At 33.1% G+C, this 7777-nt stretch overlaps 1 pseudogene; it reads left to right on the forward strand.

Annotated features, from left to right (window-relative positions):
- The first annotated feature begins 2490 nt into the window (after positions 1 to 2490).
- Positions 2491 to 3837, forward strand: LOC131489779 (heterogeneous nuclear ribonucleoprotein A1-like; annotated as a pseudogene).
- The last annotated feature ends 3940 nt before the right edge of the window (positions 3838 to 7777 follow it).

Below are 7777 nucleotides of genomic sequence, written 5' to 3' on the forward strand. Positions count from 1 at the left end.
CCCACTCAACTGAGAAAGACATGTAAGTATAGGTATTGGGTGAAAAAGATAAAAATCAATAATATCTTATCAAATTTTCAGTTTAATAATGATTTTAAATGTGAAATACATCATACTTTTTAAAGGGTATATCTTATTATTATTATTATTATTATTATTCAGTAGTCTCACCCCAGCTTAAAGAAGAAACCAGTGTATTTGAAATCCTCAGCATATACTTTCCCTTAAATCTCCTATTTCTTGTGAGAAATAACTACTATTTTCAATTTTATATGAATTATTTTCTTGAATTGCTAATTATTTTGCTACATGTGTGTATATGACTTACTATATAGGTTGCCTATGTTTAAATGTCATGGTAATAGAAACATGTATTCTTTAGTCACTTCCTTCTTTCACCCAAACAATGTTTTTACTCCATATTGTATGTAAAGATCTATTTATTTCTATTTCTACATAGTACTCCAGCATTAAAAACCTATCTAACTTTATTTATTCATTCTGCTGTTGGTAGACATTTAGTTTGATATCAAGTTTTGTTATTACAAATAATGCTCCTAGAAGCATCCTCATAGAATTATCCTGGCATATGTGAAGAAGAATTTTTCTTAGTTAAATATATCTAGAAGTAGATTTATTGGGTCATAAGTAGGATGATAAGTTAGTGTATTGTTCAACCTGAAACATTTTGAAAAATTAAAGGGAGTAGTATTAAAGATTACTCTAAGAGAATAAGGGTAAACTGGATACTCCCATATGTATGGCTTCCCATGTTATAATAGGTTCAATTTGGTGGCTAATTTCAAATGGTTTTCCTAAGTTTTACCAATTTAAACTCCCATCAGTCATGTCTAAGAGTTCTTTTGCTCTCCATTTTTATCAAGGACGTTAAACAGTCTATTTCTCTGCTATTTATTAAGATTGAATTTTTGTTTTTGTTTTTACATGCACTAGTCACTTATTTTTCCTCTTAAATATTTATATAATAGTTATTTATATTTTTTCCCCACTTTTCTATTAGAAAGTTTGCCTTTTTCTTATTTTATAGGAGTCCCATTAATCATAAAATTTTCCTATATGTGTGGCTATATTTCTGAAATATTTATTCTTTTTATGTTTATCCTTGTGACAATACCACAATATCATAATTATAAAATTATGATAAATTTGACGTTCTGTAGTTTTCCTGTGACATAAATATATTTCCATTTTTCTTGCCAGATATTCACTGAGTCTTCTAAATATTAAGTGCTTTTCAATAGCTATGAAAAGTTCTCAGCTAGTATTCTATAATCATTACTTCTTCATTTCTGTCCTTATCTGGAAATCCAGTAAGATGCATGTTGGACCCCATAATTTCATTCATCCTCTCTTAATGTCTGTTTTATGTTTTTCTTTTCTCTAGTTGGGTGATTTCTTCAGACCTCTTTCAATTTATCAATTCTCTCTTCATCTATGTGTAAACTGCTATATTAACCTTCCACTGAATTTTGGATTTCAATTATCATGTTTTAAATTTCTACAAAATTCATTTGATTCTTTACCAATATGGCTTGTTAATTTTACACTCTCTTTTTAATTTTTTTATGAAGTTCCCTCTATTTAATTTTTAAACATATTTATATTATTAATATTATAGTTTAGGTATCTTCAATGTTTGCAAATCTTGGTAAAATGCTCTTGTTACTTCTGACCCTTAAGCATAGTGGAATGATTTCCCATGTACTTAGTGAATTATGATTGTGATGTTCATTCCTAAACTCATGTGAAAGGAACATTTTCCTCCCTTTATTTTTTTTCCTGCTCCTTACTAAAGCAAAAGAGGCAGTTTTTTGTTTTTTTGTTTTTTGTTTTTTGTGTTTTTTTGGGGGGGGGGGAAGCATTTTGTTTTCCTAACTCACCAGTGAATGTATCACTCTTCAGGTGTCCTAGCTTTATTCAGAGATTTATGATTCAAATTCCCCTGAGCTTCAGGCTTTTTCTCTTACTCCTGGTTTTACATCGTTTAATAAAACTCCTGAAAATTCTGGCTTCAATTTGCTCAGCCCAGTAAATCACTCTCTGATCTGTTTGAAATATACAGAATGCTGTACTTAATAATTGAGAATACATGTCAATTATTTTAATTGAAAACGTGACAATATAAATAGTCCACAAAGCAAATCTCAACAAAAGATAATGGGTTAAAATCACAAAGAATATGTTATTTGATGACAGTGGATTGAAGCTACAGGGGAAAAAACACTTTATAAAATTCTCAACAGCTTCTATTCCAAGCAACACACTTACAAATAACCTACACTTATAAATAACAATACGATTAATAAATCATGTTTGAAAGTAGAAAATACTTTTAAATATGACCTACATGATCCTATGGGTTATCACTAATGCTGTGACTGGAGGAAAATTCATAGCCTTACATGTATTTGTTAAGAAAAAAAGCTTTCTGTCTGTGGACCCTGCCGAGTAAGCATTCCCACTGCCATCATGTCTAAGTCTGAGTCTTCCAAAGAGCCTGAACAGCTGCAAGAGGTTTTCATCAGTGGTTTGATGAGAGTCTGAGGAGCCATTTTGAACATTGGGGAATGCTTACAGACTATGTGGTAATGAGAGATCCAAACACCAAGCAATCCAGAGGCTTTGGGTTTGTCATGTATGCCAGTGTGGAAGAGGTGGATGCAGCCATGAATGCAAGGCCACACAAGGTGGATTAAGAGTTGTAGGACCAAAGAGGGCTGTCTCAAGAGAAGATTCTCAAAGACTTGGTGCCTACTTAACTGTGAAAAAGATTTTTGTTGGTGGCATTAAAGAAGATACATGAAGAACATCTAAGAGATTGTTTTGAACAGTATATGAAAATTGAACTGATTGAAATCATGACTGACTGAAGCAGTGGCAAAAAGAGAGGCTTTGCTTTTTTTTTTTTTTTTTAATTTATTTTTGGGACAGAGAGACACAGAGCATGAACGGGGGAGGGGCAGAGAGAGAGGGAGACACAGAATTAGAAACAGGCTCCAGGCTCCGAGCTGTCAGCACAGAGCCCGACGCGGGGCTCGAACTCACAGACGCGAGATCGTGACCTGGCTGAAGTCGGCCGCTTAACCGACTGCGCCACCCAGGCGCCCCTAGAGGCTTTGCTTTTGTAACATTTGATGACCATGACTTTGTAGACAAGATTGTTGTTCAAAAATACCATACTGTGAATGGCCACAACTGTGAAGTAAGGAAAGCTCTATTTAAGCAGGAGATGGCTAGTGCTTCATCCAGCAAAAGAAGTTGAAGTGGTTCTGAAAACTTTGATGGTGATTGTGGAAGTGGTTTTGGTAGGAATGACAGCTTTGGTTCTGGAGGAAACTTCAGTGGGTGAGGTGGCTTTGGTGGCAGTCAAGATGGTGGTGGATATGGTGACAGTGGGGACGGCTATAACGGATTTGGTAATGATGGAAGCAACTTTGGAAGTGGAAAGCTATAATGATTTTGGCAATTACAACAATGAGTCTTCGAATTTTGGACCCATGAAACGAGGAAATTTTGGAGACAGAAACTGTGGCCCCTGTGGTGGTGGAGACCAGTAATTTGACAAACCACAAAACCAAGGTGGCTGTGGTGGTTCCAGCAGCAGCAGCAGTAGCTGTGGCAGTGGTAGAAGGTTTTGATTACTGCCAGGAAACAAAGCTTAGCAGGAGAGGAGAGCCAGAGAAGTGACAGGGAAGCTACAGGTTACAACGGATTTGTGAACTCAGCCAAGCACAGTGGTGGCAGAGCCTAGATGCTACAAAGAAGACATGTTTTAAACAATACTCATGTGTATGGGAAAAAACTTGAGGACTGTATTTGTGATTAATTGTATAACAGGTTAGTTTCTGTTCTGTGGAAATTGTAAAGCATTCCACAAAGGGTTTTAATGTAGATGATTTTTGCACCCATGCTGTTGATTGCTAAATGTAATAGTCTGATCATGATGCTGAATAAATGTGTCTTCAAAAAAAAAAAGAATAAATAAAAGTCAATAAGCTAAGAATTCATATGAAGAACAATTAAATCTAATGAAGAATGAGAGAAATGATAAAAATTCATGACAAAATTAATATAGAAAATATATTAGAGATTTTTTTAAAACTGAAAAATTTGTTCATTTAAAAGGTTAAATTGATCAATTTGGGGGAGACTAATAAGAAAGGGAGTACAAACAATATTAATGTAAATGTTAAAAATATTTAAATCCTACATATTTTAGGATTTTGATATAAAAATACTATAAACAACTTTGTGGCAATGAATCCAAAATTTAAATGAGATAAAAATATTTCTAAAGAGGAAAAGAATAAAAGAATAAATATTACATAAGAATAAAATCGAAACAGAATTTTAAAGAAAATTTAGCATAAAGAAATCTCTAATATCAGAGTGGATTATTGGATTATTTAAGAAATAATTCCGATGTTACATAAAAATTTTCATATAAAACAAGGAAATGTCTCTTTTTCTCTTTCTCTCTCCTTCTTTTATTCTTTTCATAAGACCAGGATGTTCTACCAAAAGAAATTTAAAATAACAGTACCCTCATGAATATAGATTTAAAATCCTAAATAAAACATTAATGATAAAGTTGAATTTATATACAAAAATGCATCACAAACAGGTTGTGTTTAATTCTAGAAATTCAGAGTTTGTTCAATGTAAGAAAAAACAATCAGCATACTATACCTTTATAGATTAAAATGTGTGTGTAGGGGCGTAATCACATGATCATCTAAACAGGTGCAACAAAGATATTTGAAAAAAATCAGCAATCATGCCAGAGATGAAATCTGGAATCAGATTGGAATCATTAGACTGGGATTTAAAACAACTATGGTTAATATGCTAAGGGCTCTAATAGATAGACCATATACAAGAACAGATGGACAATATAAGCAGAGAGATGGAAATTTCAAGAAAGAATTTTAAAAATGTTAGAAATAAAAACACTACAGCATAAATAAGAATGACTTTGATGGGCTCATTAACAGACTGGAAATGGTTGAGGAAATAATCTCTGAACTTGAGAATATGTCAATAGAAACTTCCCAAACAGATAAACAAAGAGGAAAAAATACAGGGAAGGAAGGAAGGAAGGAAGGAGAAGGAGGATATCTAAGAACTGTGAACCAACAACAAAATAAATAACGTGTGTAATGGAAAACCAGGAGAAGAAAGAATGGGAGGAAGAGTAGAAGTATTTGAAGCAATAATGACTGAGGATTTCTCCAAATTAATGTCAGACACCCAAATTAATGTCAGACACCAAACACAGATCCAGGAAGGTCAGAGAACACCAAACAGGATAAATTCAAAAAACAAACAAACAAATGACACACATAATTTTCAAACTACAGAAACCCAAAGATAATATAGAACCAGAGAAAAATTTCCTAAATCATTCCATGAAGCCGGTATTATCTTAATAACAAAACCAGACAATGACATTACAAGAAAATTACAGACCAATCAATATCTCTCATGAACATAGATACAAAAAATCCTCAAGAATGTATTAGCAAATCAATATAACAGTGTATAAAGATAATTATACACTTGACCAAGTAGGATCTATTCCAGGTATACAAGGCAGGTTCAATGTAATCTGTCATATCAACAGGCTAAAGAAAAATCACATAATCATATCAATGGATGCAAACAAAACAGATGACAACATAAACATCTATTCATAGTAAAAACTTTCAGCAAACTAGGAATAGAGGGAACTCCCTCAATTTGACAAGGAACCTCTACAAAAAGCTGTAGCTATTATCATACTCAATGGTGACAAACTGTAACTTTCCCCACTAAAATCAGGAATAGGGCAAAGATGTTCCCTCTCACCACTGTTTTTCAACATGATACTGGAAGTCCTAGCTAATGCTATAATAAGACAAGAAAGGGAAATAAAAGTTATACTGAGTTGGAAGGAAGAAATAAAAACTGTCTTTGTAGAGTACATGATTGTTTATTTGGAAAACCTGAAAGAATCAACCAAAAACTCTTGTAACTTATTAGTAATTATAGCAAGGTTGCAGCATACAAGGTTAATACAGGAAAGTAAGTCACTTTCCTATATACCAAAAATAAAGAAACGGAATTTGAAATTAAAACATAGTACCATTTACATTAGTACTCAAAAAGTTAAATTGTTAGGTATAAATCTAACAAAATATGTGCAAGATATATATGAGAAAAATGATAAAACTCTAGTGAAAGAAATGGAAGAATAAATAAATGGATAAATATACCATGTTCATGGATAGAAAGACTCAATATTGTTAAGATATTAGTTGGCCCTAACTTGATTGGTAGATTCAGTGAAATTCCAATAAAAATCTGAGTGTGCTATTTTGTGGTTATCGATAAACTGATTTTAAAGTTCACAGAAGCAAAAGACCCAGAATAACCAATGTAGTAGTTAAGGAGAATAAAGTCATACTTTTCAACTCTAAGACTTATTATAAAACTACAATAATCAAGACAGTATGCTGTTGGTAAAAAGATTAGACAAACAGATCAATGGAAGAGAATAGAAAGCTCAGAAATAGGCTATGTAACTATAGTTAACTGATCATTGAAAAAAGTAAAAACAAGGATAGTCTTTTCAGCAAATGATGCTAGAGCACCTTAATATTAATGTCCACATGCAAAAAAAGTGCATATAGATACATAGAAACAGACCTTACATCCTTCATACATATACACCCATACATATACCTCAAAGTGGACTATAAACCTAGATGATAAGCCATGAAAATTCAGAGGAACTTTAAATGCATATTACGAAGTGAAAGAAGCCAATCTCTAAGGGCTACAAACTGTGTAATTCCAACTATATAACACTCCGGAAAAGGCAAAACTGTTAACTATAGTAAAAATATCAGTTGTTGCCAGAGGTCTGGGAGAAGGGAATGGGTGGATAGGCAGAACAGAGAGGATTTTTAGGACAGCAAAACTACTGTGTATTATACTATAATAGTGGACACATGTCATTATATATCTGTCACAATACCAAGATTAAACCCTAATGTAAACTATAAATTTTGGATAACAATGATATACCAATGTAGGTACATTCATTGTAACATACCACTCTCATGTAGGATTTTGATAGTGAGGGAGGCTAGGCATACGTGGAGGCAGGAAATGTATGGGAAATTTCTGTACCTTTCCCTTAATTTTGCTATGAATCCTAAGTTGCTTTAAAAATAAAAGCTATTAAAATTATGTAAATAAGAGAACAAGAAGAGTTAAGACAATGTTGAAGAATAAAAAATACCACCTATTAAAACTTATTATAAACCTTTAATATTTAACACTGGAGTTACTGTAAGGATAGTAATTAATGGAGTTAGACAGAATAAAGAGCCAGAAACAGCCCATAAAAAATAGGCTTAAAAATAGCTCCTTGGCACAAAAACAGATACTCAGATCAATGGAACAGATAGAGACCCCAGAAATGGACCCACAGATTTATGGCCAACTAATCTTTGACAAAGCAGGAAAGAATATACAATGGAATAAAGACAGTCTCTTCAGCAAGTGGTGCTGGCAAAATTGGACAGCAATATTCAAAAAAATGAACCTGGACCACTTTCTTACACCATACACAAAAATAAACTCAAAATGGATGAAAGACCTAAATGTAAGACAGGAAGCCATGAAAATCCTCGAGGAGAAAGCAGGCAAAAGCCTCTTTGACCTTGGCCACAGCAACTTCTTACTCAACACGTCTCTGGAGGCAAGGGAA

Source organism: Neofelis nebulosa, chromosome 11 (assembly GCF_028018385.1).
Source record: "Neofelis nebulosa isolate mNeoNeb1 chromosome 11, mNeoNeb1.pri, whole genome shotgun sequence".
NCBI classification, from domain to species: domain Eukaryota; kingdom Metazoa; phylum Chordata; class Mammalia; order Carnivora; family Felidae; genus Neofelis; species Neofelis nebulosa.